Source organism: Callorhinus ursinus, unplaced genomic scaffold, assembly GCF_003265705.2.
Source record: "Callorhinus ursinus isolate GAN/ISIS: 27379988/994484 unplaced genomic scaffold, GSC_fseal_2.0 scaffold10, whole genome shotgun sequence".
In the NCBI taxonomy this organism is placed as follows: Eukaryota; Metazoa; Chordata; class Mammalia; order Carnivora; family Otariidae; genus Callorhinus; species Callorhinus ursinus.
Genome location: NW_027397072.1, coordinates 68,248,116 through 68,266,081, shown reverse-complemented (window position 1 = coordinate 68,266,081; position 17,966 = coordinate 68,248,116). Strand labels below are relative to the sequence as shown.

At 35.8% G+C, this 17,966-nt stretch overlaps 1 pseudogene; it reads right to left on the bottom strand.

Moving 5' to 3' along the window:
• Positions 1-6,679: 6,679 nt before the first annotated feature.
• Positions 6,680-17,539, bottom strand: LOC112821537 (GTP-binding protein RAD pseudogene; annotated as a pseudogene).
• Between the last annotated feature and the right edge of the window lie 427 nt (positions 17,540-17,966).

Genomic DNA, 17,966 nt, shown 5'->3' with positions numbered 1-17,966 from the left:
CTAAGATTGATCTGGCCAGAAACAACAGCAGCAGAAGTACCTTGTGAGTATTTAATCATTTTTTGAAAACTAAATTCACCATTGCAAATCTTCTAAAGGTCAAAGAAATAGGATATGAAGGAAAACAAAACAAAACAAAAAACCTTAAGTCATATATTGATCCTCACGGCTTTCCTGTTTAGTTACACAGGGATTGTTAGTATCAAAATATGACCTAAAGGGGTGGGGGCATTCAAAATATACCATAACTTCTTATTTTCAATTGAGTGTTGTTGGGAGAATAATATAAATCTCAATAGTAATGATATTACATGATTTTACAATGGACAAATTGGAAGGGTCTAAATTTAAACTAAAGAATTCTTCATTTTATTGTCAAATATTAAGTGGAAAACAACACTATGCTAAACCAGTTAATAAAGAGCTACCCAAGCTGTAGGACTGGGACACCTCTTACAGAATATAAAGTAGCGGCTCAACTTTACACTGTGAACTTATAAAGTATGGACTTTGGGAATAATTTCCACACGATCAAGTAAAAAGGAGAAATATGTAGGAGGTAGAGAAAAAGTGAAGAAGTAGGAGAACTCCAAAGGGAGAAGATGATCTTGAGCAACTTAGAAGCCTCTTACTTTAAATATTTTCTTAAAAGCTTATATTTAGTCACCGATACTGCTTTTTTTTTTAAGATTTTATTTATTCATTCATGAGAGACAGAGGGAGAGAGAGAGAGAAGCAGGCTCCCAAGGAGCAGGGAGCCCGATGCGTGACTCGATCCCAGGACCCTGGGACCATGACCCAAGCTGAAGGCAGACGTTTAACCATCTGAGCCACCCCGGCGCCCACCGATAGTGCTTTTTGAAAAGGGTACTGGGCGCCGGCATGGCTCAGTCGGTTAAGCGACTGCCTTCGGCTCAGGTCATGATCCTGGAGTCCTGGGATCAAGTCCTGCATCGGGCTCCCTGCTCAGCAGGGAGTCTGCTTCTCCCTCTGACCCTCTTCCCTCTCGTGCTCTCTCTCTATCTCATTCTCTCTCTCAAATAAATAAATAAAAAATCTTAAAAAAAAGAAAAGAAAAGGGTATTGGCAGGTGAGGACTAACATTGTTATTTAAGCCCTACAGTTACATAAACATTACAACTTTGAAGGATTCCAGGCATAAAAATTTGTTTTAATATTAAATATGTACCAAATTTATAACATATGTAGTTTAAACAAAAATATAACCAATAGTAGCATTTTAATGCTCAGTTTAAGAAATTAAGCATTATCAAAACACTAGAAACTCTGATTCCTCCTTTTGCAACTTGATCCTCCTTTCTCTGCTGGTAAATTATTCTCAATTGTATTTTATAATTCTTTTGCTCATCTTTACAATTTTACATTCGGCTTTAAATGCTTATGAATGTCACATAAAATTGTGTATTGCTCTGAAGATTGCTTTTAAATTATTGATAATGAGTTTCTAAGGTTCATCCATGTGCATTTCCATAGGTTGTTCAATGTCAGAGTAGAATATTCTAGTCTATGAATATACAGCTATTTATAGCCCAAGCTTCTGTCCATGGACATTTGGGTTATTTCTTTTTTTTTTTCCTATTACAAAATAATGTTGTTCTGAAAATTCTTGGATGCGTCTTCTGGTGCATAGAGAGAAGAGTTTTCTCTGATGTACATCAATGGGAGTAAAATTTCTGGGTCACTAGGAGTAAAATTTCTGAGTTAACTCATTTCAATTGACTAAATATGCCAAATTGTTCTTCATATTGGCTACACTCTGCCCAACATTCTTTTTTTATTTTTAAGATTTTATTTATTTATTTGAGAGAGAGAGAGCATGAGCCGTGGCAGGGCGGGGGGCAGTGGTGGGCAGAGGGAGAGGGAGAAGCAGACTCCCCACTGAGCAGGGAGCCCAAGCAGGGCTCAATCCCAGGATCCTTGGATCATGACCTGAGCCGAAGGCAGATACTTAACTATTTGAGCCACCCAGGTGCGCCTCCTCCCAAAATTCTATAATGGGTTTTGACCTACATAATTTTGAATTTGGTATTATCACACAATTTAATTTTCACCCATGCAGTAGATATTAAATATTGTCTATTTGAAAACTTCAATGTGTATTTTCCTGATTACCAGTGAGGTTTAATAACTTTCTGTATTTTATTAGTTACTTGTTTTTCTTTTATGTGTTTGATCTGTTCATAATTTTCTGTATATATGCTGTTGTGATGCTTGTCTTTGTCCTCTTGATTTACAGACGTTCTTTTTATACTTTTGATACTAAATATTGGTCAGTCATTTATGTTGCAATATGTTTTCACTTTCTTTATATGTATATTGATGATTTGAAATTCTTGATTTTGAGTAGTCAAGTTTATTAATCCTTACTTTTATTATGTTTCTTATGTCATTTTGTGTCTTGTGAAGTTTCTTTTTTATTCTCAAGTGTCTCAAATATGTGCTGTGATAGTTTATTATGTGTCAACTTGGTCAGGCTTCAGAACTCAGGTACTTAATCAAGCACTAATCTAGGTGGTGCTATGAAGGTATGTTGTAGATATGGCTAAGATCTATAATCAGTCGAATTTAAGTGAAGAAGGTTGCCCTTGAATAATCAAGGTGGGCTTCATCCAATCAGTTGAAGTGGGTTTCATCCAATCAATTGAAATTTGAAAACTGGGGTTTCCTGAAGAAAAAGCTCTGACTGAAGACTACTGCTTTAAATCCTGCATGAGTTTCCAGCCTGATGAACTGCTCTGGATTTCAGACTTGCCAGTTCCCACAATCACCCAAGTCAATTCCTTAAAATTAATCTCTTTTTCTCTTTCTCTTTCATCTATTGCTTCTGTTTCGTTTTTTTTTTTTCCCCTTTGGAAAATCTGAGGGATACATGCACTTATATTATTTTCAGAAATGTTTGTTCTTTAATGACTCACATTTAGATCTTTTAGAAAACTGAAATTGATTTTGGTTGCATAATCAAGTAGGGATAATATTTCCAGTATTATTTATTGTGTAGCCTCTCTTACCAACTAAAATATAATATCAGTTCTGTCATAGACCAAGTTTCTATGCCCATGTAAATGTATAACTGATTCTCCATTCTATGCCATCATTGTTTTCATTTTTACTGAGGAATTACCAAACTATTCTAATTATTATAGCTTTAGAAAAAAACCTTGGTATCTAGTGAGGCCATAAAATTTGTAAACTGCCATAAAATTATACTTCTGAGATTTTGATCACATTAAATGATATGAATCAAGTTAGAGAACTTGATAATTAAACATACTATACATTTTTACCAATAAAAATTGATTACATAACCATTTATTTAGGAATTTTGTAAGTTTTTATATATGGGATTTAAAATTTTCTCTTTAACATTCTTACATGTTTTGTGATCTTTTTAATCTGCTTGCTATTGGAACCACTTTTTAAATCACATATTCTGTTAATATAAATTCAGTTAACTTTGTATTTAGATTTTTATATCTAGAAAACTTATTAAACTTTGTTATTCTTTTGGGTTTATCAATATATAATTATATCTGTGACTAAAATAATTTTATTATTTATTCTCTAATCATTTTTCATCTTATTTTCTTACAATGTTAAGTCCAAGGGTAAGAGTGAATATTCAGGCTTTTTTCTACTTAAAAGAGAATAATCTAAACTACCACTATTAAAAATTATATCTGCTTTAGGTTTTATTGAGCTATCCATTCTTAGATTAGGGAAATTTTCTTGTATTTACAGATATAAATTTTCATGGATTCCTTTTAAAAGGTTTTTAGTGCCTTTTCCGCATCTGTTGATATTTTCATTCGATTTTTCTCTTTTATTTAAAAAAATAAACTGTCTTATTACCTTTCCAAGATAAGACTAACTTGGTCATTTTATATTATGGCTTGTTGATCACTGAATTTAGTTTTCTATTAATGTATATGGGATTTCTGCATCTAAATGTATGAGTGAGATTGACCTGTAGTTTTCTAATTTTATAACTTTTATCCTTTTTTATTTTAATTATTTTTTCAGTTTTATTGAGATTTATTTGACATATAGCATTGTAAGTTTAAGATGTAAAATATGTTGATTTTGTGCGCTTATATATTGCTAAATAATTACCACTATAGTGTTAGCTAACACGTCCATCCTATCACATAATTACCAATTTTGTGTGTGTGTGTGTGTATGTGTAGGTGTGTGTGGTAAGAATATTTAAGATCTACTCTCTCAGCACTTTCAAGTATATGATAAAGTATTATTAACTATAATCACCATGCTATACATTAGATCTCCAGAACTTTTCATCTTGTAACTGAAAATTTATATTCTGACCAGTACCTCCCTATTTCCTACCCCCTACTCTTGGGTAACCAACATTCTACTCTCTGTTTCTGTGAGTCTTGAATTTTAGATTAATATATAAGTAATATCATATAGTCTTTTTCTTTTTTTGTCTGACTTAATTCATTTAACGTAATAGTCTCAAAGTCCATCCATGCTTTTGCAAATGGAAGGATTTCCTTCGTTTTTATAACTAAATAATATTCATATATATGTGATAGTATATATTCATATTATATGATATATATGATACATATTGAGACATGTATTAGTAACATATGTATTAAATATATCACATATCTATAAATCTATAACACATACTCATGTATGATATATATATATTTAGAAAGAGAGATATATCTCTCTATATATATATATATCAGATTCTCTTTATCCATTCATATATTGACAGGTATTTAGGTTGTTTCTGTGTCTTGGCTTATGGTGAATAATACTACAAAGAACATGAGAACGTAAAATATTTCTTCAATATCCTATTTTCATTTCCTTTGGGTATATATCCAAAAGTGGTATTGCTGGATCATATAGTAGTTCTATAATTAATTTTTTAAGGAGCTTCCATACTGTTCTCCATACTGCCAGTACTGACTTACATCCACACCAACAGTGCACAAGAGTTCCTTTTTCTCCACCTCCTTGCCAATACTCGCTATCTTTTGTCCTTTCAATGAGCCATTCTAACAGGTGTGAGGTGGTATCTCATTGTGGTTTTGATTTGCATGTCCCTGAAGATTATTAATGTCAAGCACCTTTTCATGCACCTATTGGTCATCTGCCTGTCTTCCCTTTCTTTTTTCTTTTCAGTGCAAAAAGGTGCTTTTACTATAGCACAGGTCCAGGACCTGTGATTGGGATTGTGAGGAGTAACTGATCATATACATGTTGTATTCTGAAAATTTTGAATTCATTGACTAGTTCTAACAGAATTTAGTGTGTCCATGAGACTCTATTGAGAGTAAACATCTAGAAGCTTGTTCCTGGTTTCTCCTGGCATCTGCCCATGTTCCTTTTTCTTTTCTTGACTTCAGTCTGTATGCTTTCACTGTAATAAACTGTAGCCATCACTATGATAACTTTTCTGAGCCCTGTGAGTCATTCCAGCTAATCATTGAGCATGAAGGTTGTCTTGGGGCCCCCTGATACAGTTGGCTTCAGAAATGGAATTCACTAGAATAACACTGACTCACTGAAACATGATGAAAACATTGTTTGGGAAAAGGAAGGGTGATGGGGGTGAGGATGACAAATCCCTGATACCTGGATGGTTACCAAATAGTGGTATGAGGTGGCAGTTGTGATATGATCAGTTACTATAGGTAAGTTATCAATGGAATTTGGAAATGGTAGACCTATTACCTGAGGAGTTGGCTCACTTGATATATACAAAAACATAATATAGTGAGAAACAAGCCAATATTCTATACTTGGTTAAATTTTTTTTTTCTGTAATAGAAAAAATGAAAGTAAAGGATGGGGTTGGAATAGGTCTTCGCATCAAATTTTAGCCTGTCTGAGCTATGACCATTCGCTTTAGGGCTATTTACAATGGAGAAATGTGTTCTGGAAAACACAGATAGCACTTCTATGATTTATGGTCATCAAGAAGGTAGTCCAGGTAGCAGGTGCATGTTTATGTGTTTGCAAAATCAAGAAACTACTGAAACTGGGGATATATTGTGAAAGAGTTTTCTCATTTTGTGGATTAATATAGTCAGCCCCCTGAGGAAACTTTACTAAAGTAAGTTATGAGAGTAACTAACTTCAAAGTAACCTTTTTGGTTTTTAATGCTGTGGAATGGAGGAGGATGTTTGTGTTAATGCACAACTGATATTTTGCTATTGAACCATCAAAACTGGCTGCTGTACATTATTCAAACACACAACAGGTTTTTCCTAAAGTAACAGCTAGCCTGGTGGACTGAGTAAAAGACATTGTAAAGTTGGTTTATACTGAAAAATGGAATTGTCCTTTCCTTCCTTTAAGTGATAAGTGGAACTCCCCAAATAAAGTGGCTAATATGCTGCATATTTAGGGCATGCTGGATTGTTGTTGTTTTTTTTTTAATCAGGAAATAGTCTTTTATTACAAAAATTTGCACATAAACAAATAACCACTGCCCTGAACAGTTTCCCTCCAGAGCGTGCACACCCCAAGTGTGGAGAAAGCTAGAGTCCTGTCCCCACACACAGGCCTGCCCCATGGGCTGGACTTGGGCTGCTGCTTGGGACACACACTGGCCTGTACACGCATCACTGTGGGCCCAGCCCTTGATGGCCACTGGGAGCTGCCCGGGCAGCACTGTCTATCTGTCCATGACCATGAGGTGGGGTATGCCCAGAGTCCGAGCCAGCCCTGAGGCACCCAGGGCAGGTGGCTGGGCCAGCCCCCAATCTGTCCATTTGTATGCACAATGCAGTATGTGCCTGTGGAGTCTAGAGCACAGAGAGATCGTGGCAGGACTTGGTCTTGGCACGAAAGGCCATCTTGCGGCTGTTGCGTGCTACGATGTGGCCCAAGAAACGCTTTGCCTTCTTGCCAAGACTCTCTCACCGCCGGGTACTCGCTTGTCGATGTGCATTGGCCTCTTTGCTGTCCCTGCGCAGGCGTATCTGGTGCACAACACCCTTGAACAAGGCCTGGACATTGTGGTGCAATGCCGCGGATGTCTCAGTAAACTTGCAGTTGAAGACCACGGCACAGGCCCGGCCCTCATCCAAGGAGACCTCTCAAGAGCGCACCAGGTCGCTCTTGTTGCCCACTAGGATAATGGGCATGTCGTCCATCTGCCGTGCCTGCCACAGATGGACCCGCAGCTCTGAGGCGTTCTTGAAGCTTCCCTTATCCGTCACTGAGTACACGATGACATACACATCCCCCATAGCCATGCAGTGACCAGGTAGCCAGCGGCTGCTATCCTGCTCCCAAATGTCATAGACCATGAGTGATGCCTCTTCTCCATCCACCATGATGGACCGATCATATCTGTGCCCTGCGGCCTCTGCTTCAGGCCCATCCTCGACACCACCGAAGATGCGCGCCAGAGAGCTCTTGCCCACGCCAGGTGCCCCCAGCAGCAGCACTTTTGGTTTTATGATTATTGGGATGTTCATCCATTTAATATTCTCTTTTGCTAAGTCATGGTAAATGCTTTGATTAAGTGGGCCCTTGCATGGGTATTCCTTATCACCTGCTGTAAAAATCAAGCAAAGATCCAAAAAGCCATATCAGATTTGTTGTTTCAGCTTTCCCTATGAGACTTAAAGATTCTAAAAAATATTAGAATGATTCACAAGGGAATGGGGAATGAAAAAGAGAATGGTCAAGAGATTCATCCCAACAGGTTGAAAGTCTTTAAATCATTATTAAGGAGTGGAAAGAATAAATGATGAGTTCAAAACAAAAGTCTTCAGAGATTTGATAGACAGATGGGATCCAGTCCTGGTCCCCCAAAATTGAAGAGCTGTAAATAAATCTGTTCTATTTATCCTAATTTGGAGAAATTAAAAAACAACAACAACAACAACAAAAAAAAAAACAGAAGGCAAAGATCACAATGAGAAACCTGAGTTCGAATTACCAGAAAGTGATAGTCTGGTAAACTAAAGAGGATGAAGATTGACTAGTTTCTTTACTTGACCCTTGGCTGGGGCCATAAGGCCATATGCACATGTGTGGACAAAGTGAACAGTGATTTGAAAAGAAACATTCCTGGAGCTCCTTGACATGGAACCCTTGTACACTGTGATTCTAAAACTTATTGGTGAAATCCTAACAGGGGCCACAATTATAATGGGAGGATATGGACATGTAATAGTTGATGGTTAAGGTAAAAGTTTGGATAAAAATTAAAATATTTGAGCAGACTTTATATGATGGGGTTATCTCTTTTATCTGAATTGCATTATTGAGATGAATATTTATATCTGACTAGAAAATATTTATCCTATCTAATATTGTAAAATAGAAGCTATATAAGTTTGTCCTTCAACTAGTATTAATTGGACATGCTAAATGAAAATTTACAGAATATCACACAGTTGTTAATTGGTAAACAGTATTAGATATCTGGTAGAGAAAAATAAATTATCACTGTAATTAGTGACAAGTTAGAATTTGGAGTACTGATACTGTCAAATTCTCTGTACAGTTAACCTGTGTGACCCATGAGGAAGGAAGATGACTCATAAAGACAAAGAGTAGACTATCAAGGCTTGAATAAAGTAGTACTTCCTCTAGCATCAGCAGTCCCTTGTATGCTTTCAAAAGTGTGAAAAATACAAGGTAAAGAAGACTGGAACTTGATGACTGATCCTACAAATGCTTTATGCTCTAGTCTCATCTTATAAAAGAGCCAACCAGGTTGCTGCCATATGGGAAGCATCCCAATTTACCTTTATTACATTGCCACGAGGCTAATGAATTCACCAGTTTACTGTCACAATTTGCGTAGAAGAGATTGGGACTCAAGGCTGGTACCAAGTGTAGTAATACACTATCTTGAGATTATAATATCATAAACTGAAGAACATGCTAGGACAGGCTTAAATGTAATGGTGACACCCATGATTAAGTGTGGTTGATAAATCCAGGAAAGATCTTAAGACTCACTTAAATGGTGAAATTACTTAGGGAATAACCTAGGCAGGAGACATCCATGATATTCCATGGACAGCCAAAAGTAAACTGCTGTACTTCCTACCTGACACTAAGCAAGAAAAACAGTACTTTGTCAGGTTGTTGGGGTTTTGCAGGATACAAATTCCACAACTAGGAATATTGTTAGCTCCTATCTATAAAACCGCCTGAGAAAAGGCAGTATTTGATGGGAGTCTGAATAACACCAAGGCATGTCGGAATTTAAAAAATGGAGTGCCTTAGTCAATACTTTTGGACTTTTATGGCCCACACTCAGATACAATTCTGAAAATATCTATAACTTGCTTTTATATAGACTGGAGGTTATGGCAAAATCCCATGAGTGCCTCTCAGCAGCAACAGCTGGGAGTTGTACCAGAAAATTTCTAGATGTGGCAGTATGGTATATGCCATTTAAGTGACAATTATTGACTTGCTTTGGGCATTACTGGAAACTACCCCTATTACTAAGGATCATAAAATTGACCCTAAAACCCAAAATACCCATAATGTCCTCGATAATGTCAGAGAAACACTTTAAGAAGGAAATCAGTGTCCAAAAGAGTTCTGTAATATAATTGAAATTGTTTACATAGGAAGATGCTACTTGAGAAATGCAAGGAGGTATTTACCATATTCATGAGCAGATAACCTCTTTTCCTCTAGGGCTGATTTGAGACCATCTTAGTTGGCACCTGATACTGCCATATGAGTGGTGCCCTGTGAACAGATCTCAATTGATCAAAAGAAAACTGCTTGGTTTATGGATAATCATTGCAAGCACCCTGTTTGAAAGGCCACTGCACTCTGACTGACTCCTGTAGAAACTCTGATTGATGAAGGTAAGAACAAATCAACTCTGTGGGGTAAATTGCATGCCGTTTTCCTTGTAGTGATGGAATAACTGAATGACAGTAAGAACTCAGGTATTTATTTTATTTATTTATTTTTGGGTAAAGCGATAGAAGTTTATTAAGTGAAGATACAGAAAAAGCTCTCAGGAATGAGACGGATCCCAAGGCTGCCAGGGCTTTTAGAGTTGGTCTTTTATAGAAAGTTAACCAGGGAACTTAAATCCTTTTAACATCTTTATTGATAACACCTTCAATGGCTTACTTCCTTTTTAGGGGCTGGTTATGTTTAGATGTATATAAACTCATGAACAGTGGTCAATGGCCTGGCCATATGTTCAAGAAGATGACAAATGGAAAACTGTGTTGTTAAAGGAATGTCTGTATGAGGCATGGACCTAGGGAAATCACCATGGGAATTTATTTGGTGCCTTAGGTAGGATGTATTAATGTGCATCAGAAGAACAATTTTGCAGGATCAAAAGCTGATGGGCACCAACAAATTGACATCCTGGTGCAGTTGCTGGAGGAGGTCAGCCAGGTTCATGAAACCAGAGGAAATGGAGCAGCTGCAGCAATGCAGAGATGGATGAGGATGGACATATTCCTGCTGCACTCTCAGAGGCAAAAAATGCCAGCAAGACCTGTTCCGTCTGCCACCAAGAAAGACAATCTGCAGATGGCTATGGGGCAGACTCCCCAGGGGCAGGGCCCTGACACATAGCTGGTAAATAGATTATATCAGGCAACTATCAGTAGCCCTGGGATGGTGTAAATGGGTTCTGACAGGAATAGATACATTCTGGACTAGGTTTTGCATACCCGATGGTTAATGCAAATGCTCACAACACTATAAAAAAATTGCAACAGAAGATACAGTACCAATTTGGACCACCCAGTTATATTGCTTCAGATGAAGAAATACATTTTTACAATTCATAGCATTCAATGAGGTACAAAGAGTTATAACATCAAATGGACATATCACATGCATATCATCTTCAAAGAAATATTTTGATAGAAAACTGGGACAGCCACTTGAAACATCTGTTGTCTAAAGTGGGAGGATATAAAGGCATGAAGTCCTAACTTGCATGACTTTGCAAGTGTGTGCTCACACTCAGTATGAGGGGGGCCAATAGAGGGAATTCACCCCAAAGAGAGGATTCCCCTACTTTTTGGGGAATCTGGGGAAGAGAGTATGAGGGAAGACTATCTAATTCTTCTCCACATCACCTTAACTTTCTCTCTTTTTTTTTTCCTACTTATTCAATGGTCTTGAGACTATGGTTGCAACTGTGGGTGCTAAAAGCAGGGATGACCCCTAAGCAAGAAACTGTAACTATACATTTAAACTTTTATGACAGAAAAGGGCCTGAGGGGGTGGACTGTGACCTTTGGCCCATGTGGAAAAATTGGAGTTGTCAGTAAACACAGCTCTATTGTCTAGTGGTGGGGATAGTCTGCTAGTTCTATACCTAGGCAACCCTGAACTGTCTGGATGAGAATAGGCAGAAGAGAAGGTAATTGCTAGACTGGTATTACTGTGTGGGCAAGCACACTGGCTGAACCTAACATTCTTTCCAAAAATGGAAAAGTTTGGGTTAAAATCAATGTCAAAAAGAGAGAAGGAGAAATGGTAGCTGAGAGTGAAGGTTATGCAGAGAGGGAAAATCCATATGACATTCGTGCCTTGAAAGAGGCTTGGAGGAAGAGAATGAAGTTGTCTCTTAGCACAATTATACCAGCCGCCTGAAAGGATAAAGCCACAGGTGCAAGGTCACAACTTTTTTGAAGCCTGGCAAGGTTGAGTGGAAGCCTAGAAACCTGCATAATTCTGGGAGACATTTTGGTCATACACTATGATTGTGTCCTGGACCAATTTTTGATGACTGAATACAACTCTAGTCATCTGCCAGTATCATTTGACTCTTACTATTCAGATTACATCTACTTCAAAAAATATGATTTGGAAAGAAATTTTCAGGAATTACTTTCTTCTGGGCCATTGGACCAGACAATGTACAACTCCTGGCAGATTGATTACTGTTAACTATAAATCTTGATCAAATTCTTAGAACGGTGCTGGTCATAACAGACAAAATATAGCTGCTGCATTCTGACATGCTAATGTACACTGTGCTCAAATACATACTATCCTTGTTCTTATGGGTGGCAACCTACAGAAAAGTTTTTTCACTTTTCTGTCCTGGAGCAGGTTTATTTCGAGCTCATTTTTACACTGTGCATGTAGCTCTTCAGCTAGAATTTTGTAGGGGTTGCCACTACATTGTCAACATTGAGCAGGATAGTTTTCTCTTGTCCCTCGTTCTCCTTCAAAACATGTGCATCACCCAGATTTGGCATGTGCCAAATCAGCATCAGAGCTGATTTTACCTATTAGATTTCAGCTATCCCCAATTTTTGGTTCCTGATTAGTGCTTGTTTTCTCACTACCTTTTCTTTTTTTTCTCACTACCTTTTTATTTCTTTCTTTTTTTCTCTAACTTTGGAATTTGGGTTTTTTAAATTATTATTATTATATGAGTTGTTGCATATTCAAAAAGAATCATGTAATACATTATTTTCCATTTGCAAAAGCATGGAGATAGAATTCTGATTGTAGAGAAAATTAAACACTGAATGATCATATGTAAAATGTACTACCATTTGAATATATATTATTCCAATCATACACACACATACACATATGCACATACATAACACTAGTTACTACATAAAAAAATATTTTGCCATGTTAGTAAGCCTTTTTTCAGAAACTTAATTCTTTATATCCCCTTAACTTTCTTTCTTATTGTAAAAGTAATGAATGTTAATCTAGGAAGCAGAAATACAGATGGCTAGAGAAGGAGAATTAAGAATTACCACCCCTTGTTCATAGTAGCTGTCATTTGATTTTATGACAAATATGAGTTTATACTAGACATACTCTCTTGTACCTTACTTTTTTTTACCTCACAAAATATTGCAGATGCCTTTTTTAGCTATTGAATGTATTTCCAAAATATTTTAAATGATTCATAGTATTCCATTTTATGTAAGCAAGATACTTTTGAAACCAATCCCATATATTTGGTCTTATCTGTTATGAAACTATGATTTGAATAATGTGCACATTTCTTTTACATGCATTGCATAAAATGGAACTGTTTAAAAATTTGTTTCTGATATTTTTATTTTACTTTATGCTATCATAATTCTCCTTGTATATAAGTATTTACCCACATCTCAGTTTATTTCTCTTGTATAGAATTCTAGAAGTAGAGTCATTGAGATTCAAAATAGGTGATTATTGCCTAATTGCTTTTCACAAAATTTGTGCAAGTATCACTTCTCACCAGCATTTTTTGACTAGGTACATTTCAAGTTATATTTTCCCTTCATTAATCAATTAAGAAAATATTTGCTATTTTTTATTTAAAAATCATTTTAAAGAAGTATTTTACTGTTTATATTTCAATTTATTTAATTACTAGGCTAAATGTTTTTCATATATATACTGATAGGGCATTTATTGTTCTTCTGCTACTAATGGTTAATGAAATTATTTTTCTACTTGGTTTTAGTGCTTTTGTTCTCATTTTGAGAATATTCATTAAGCCAAACTTTCATATTTGTGCAATTTTTTTAGTTCTTTATTTGCTGTTTAGTTGATTTTTAAATGATATTGTGGCATGCAAAAACTTCAGTCTTTACAGTATCAATTTTTTAATAGATTTTTTTGTTGCTCTTGTTATTTCTTCTATTGAATTTTGTCTGAGAAAGTCCTTCTCACCTTATATTGTTGGTATTTTTCATTAAAAAATATATACCAGCTGAAATATATTTTAATATATGTTATAAAATGTGGATCTGACTTTATATTTAAGTAGGTGGCCTAATAACTAGCCCAAGTATGTGCATGTCTTTAAATTCAGTTGGAATTACGGGATATGCCTTTTATTTTACAATTTTGGAAAATTAAGGGCACAAAGCTAAAACACATGTATAAAAGGGAAAAGTACTTTATTCTACATTTACCATGTCATCGTTCATGTATAATACGACTGTTCATCTTATTTTATATGCCTGCATCATCAAATAAAACACTACATAGATTTTATTTCTTTCTAAGAATTGGTAAAGTTTCCTTTTTCTCTACTCTTATTTCTTCTTGACCAGTTTTGCCAATTATAATATAGATTGCTTGTGGATGGATCTGTCTGAAAGGATATTTATATCTGAGCACAGCTAATTCTAGGCACAGATCTAATGTCAAAATAAAGTAATCAGTATATATCCTCTCCCTTGCCTCTCTCCACCAGTGTCAGATTCTGTTTCAGGGAGCAACAATACAGCCCCTTCTTCTTCTGCAGTGACAATCCAGGTGAGATAACAGAGTGTTCAATTAGCTGAGCTAATGGAGCAGCTCCTCCGGTTAAGCACTGAGAATGGTTTTGAAGCCTTCATGCTTCCTGTTCAATTTCATTCTCTCTGATAACATTTTTAACTGCCTGACAAATCCTCTTTATTTAAAGGCATTCTTCCCATACCTTATTTGTCAGGCGATATTCCAGCTAAATTCCCCAAAATGTCAACTTTTTGGGGCACCAAGTAGAAGACTTTGCGTAAGTCTCATATACGTTCCATTTCTCCAGCCCGTCATCTAACCTCTTCCATGTTTGAATTCATTCAAAGTGAGGGGAGGGCAGGCTGCCAACGCCGAGAGAAATCCTTGCCACAGTCCTTCCCATAGTTTGCTCCAGACCTGCTGTCTTCCTGGAGAGGAAGCTTTCAAATGTCTGAGAAAAGGAAGTAAAATTGTCACTTTCCCTGAAATATACAGTGTTGACAGCCAATGTGGTAATTAACAGAAAATAAGGAATGCAGACCCAGCAGGGGGACTGGTTGTTAGAGGCCATTCTTTTAACTCTGTCAGTGCTGGAGGGAGCTGGGATGAGCTGGTGTGTCCTGGCCTATGGAGGAACGTTGGATTTGCATTCAGAAGATGTGAGTCTGAGGATAGGCTCTAACACTTATAAAGGCTGACACTCTCTTCTTTATTCAGCCTTTGTTTCCTGGTTTTTATTTCATATGGTTATTATGAGAATGAAATGAGTGATGTGTGAAAGTGTTTTATAAATCAAAAGTGTTGTATGAAATAAAAGGACATGTTATTGTTGTTATTCCTGATGGGCAAACAGTGCAGGGAGGAGAGGATTTTATTTATAGACCTTTGCTAGGAGACTTGTGGAGTTAAGTGAGGAGGATGGAACAAACAAGACCAGAATTACAGATGGTCAGTCATTCTACAGGTTATATTAGGGCCTGTCCTTTAGAACCTGGTCACAACATTTAGAATTTTATTTGCTTTGCTTGAAATAGGTACTGTGACAGCATGTTATTTTCTTACTGAGTAGGTAAGTCCTAAAATCCAAGTCTTTAGGAATAGGCTCATATATTTATCCATCTATTCATCCATTTATTCATCCAGATGATTAATATGCATCCTGCACTGATTTCGTGTAATGTACGAGGTTAAGCTACATGATTGAAAAGATAAAAAAATACGTGATGTCTGCTTTTGAAGGAGTTTGAAGCCCTAAAGCAGTTATAGATTTAGTTCTTTTTTTTAATAAACAAAATCTCAAAAGAAGGCCAAATAAGTAAAATCAAAGATGGTATAAAAAAAAAAACACTCAACTATAAATTTAAAGGCAATTTTGTGTCATTTGGAGAGGTCCTTGATTTATCTGTTGTTTCATTTTATTTTCAGGCTATTTAATTTTACCATAGGGTGGCAAGTATGTAACTCCTCTTTGAAAGCTTTCAGATCTATTTAAACTTTTCTTACAAAGTCAAAAACCAAATACACTATCTGAAATAATTGTGCTTAAACATCTTCTAGTAAATGAGGCCAAGTTACTGGACTCAAAAACAAGATTATTGAAATGAGCCTAAAGCAAGAACCTTCCAAATACATTGGCCCTAGGCAGGCTCATGATTTCATGTCTATTCAAAATATTTCCTTTGAGAATGGGTTTAACATTTATTTCATGGGGTTAAAGGAAACTTGGGTAAGGCATGTTTTGTTGTTTGTTATAGTCCACTCAGGGAAGGGAATCGAACATTTTATATTTCATTACTTATGTGAAAATTCATGCATAGAGATCAGAGTTAAGTGACACTTATATGTACATATAGGTAAGTGTGTGTATACATTTTTACAAATTTGATTTGCCAAATTGCTGTTTTGTAACCCTTTTTGTTTGCTTAAAATATAAGCATCTTTTAAAACATATTTTTCTTCAACATAATACCTGTATTCCAATGCATGACTTTACTAAGGTTGATTTACCAAGTCCCTGGTTATTTCTAAATGTACATTATAAACTATATTGTTACATCTTATAGTTAAATTTTAATGTACATAAAAATTATTTTATTTGGACATACATTATTATAAATGGAATAACTATGTCAAAAATATCCATATATGAGGCATATAATGACAATGCAACTTTCCAAATTCTCTTCTAGGAATGTGCACATTTATACTTCTTACATATGTTCACCTGCAAACTTTGCTCAAACTCCTATTTACAAAAAAAGATTCCCCAGAGCATTTTTCTCTTTTTAAACAACATAATATTCATAACAGAAAAAAATTAATTTAAGTCACTTTTTTACAAGTAAGTATAGCTTTAATAAATATTCTAATGAATTCTAATGAGTCATAAAATGTCTAAAAAGACAGTCTAGTTGAGAATAAATATTATTGCTTTCATAATGTGAATTGATAAGAAGTAACAAATATGAACAAAAAGCAAAATAAAAATAATGAATTATTAGAATTAGTATGAATTAAAACTAAGCAAGGTGACTTTCAGAATGGAGAAAGCTATGCATTATGGCAGAAAGAGCACAAGTCTTCTTACATTGCTGGTTCTGCTTCCAACAAGCCACATGCACAATGTCCTGCAAAACTGGTAGCTTGTTTAATAATCAATTTCCTATCAATAAAATTCTGACAATGATAGGGGTTTTTGTTGTTTTACCAGATTTAAGGGTTTTTTTGTAGGACTACTGAAAATGATAAAGCATGTTGAAATATGATGTGTGAATAAGTATGAATATGCTTGCAGTGCAAAGTGAACCAGGAGCAGCAATAACAGCAGAATATCAGAGCCGAACATCAAGCCCCACCCCACCCTCCTGAAGGAGAATCTACATTTTAGCAAGATCCAGTGATTTTTAGTCACCTTAAACTTGGGAAGCACTGGCTTAGAAGAAACAAAGAAAAAAAATTCATCTTTTTTAAACAAGAGATATTTACCTAAACTTTCTGTCCATCTTTTCTCCAGAGGTTGATGGTAGAATGAACATACTAACTAGAGTATGAAGAATAGAATAAAATTGGGTGAGTTAAGAAAGGTCAGACAAACTATGTTCTAGAGTTGGCCTTTCCACTCAAAAGAAATGTGCCTATTTTGAGTTATGACTTTTTGAGCAAAAAAAGGCTGATTAACATCAGGTAGTAGCAATTCAATCCATATATGTTGAGATCAAACTCACCTATCCTGGTGGTGGAGTGGGGAGGGGGAAGAGTAGATGAGTAAGGGACAGCAGTGAGTCCTCCATTGGTTAGGTTCCCATAACCTTTTGCACTCAACCTCATGGTGGCACTTACCATGCTGATTTTGTGAGATTCTGCATTTTTGTTGATATCTCCATTAGACTGTACATTTCCTAAGGGCAAGACTGTGCTTTATTTATTGTTGAACCCTTAGAAATTACCTTGATATCTTGCACATAATAGGATGAATGCAATATTTAGTAGTAATACTGAGCAGAGCAAATTTACATGGAAAAAAATCACAATATTTGCTGAATTACATGTCCAATCAAACTAAGAGCATGTAACAACTGATTATTTGGAATCTCTATGCTTTTTTTAAATTGAAGTGTAACTGACATATAATATTCTATTAGTTTCATGTGTATAGCAGAGCAATTGGTCATTTGTATACATTGCAAACTCATTACCAAAATTGATCTAGTTATCATCTGCCACCATACAAAGTTAATACAATATTGTTGATTGT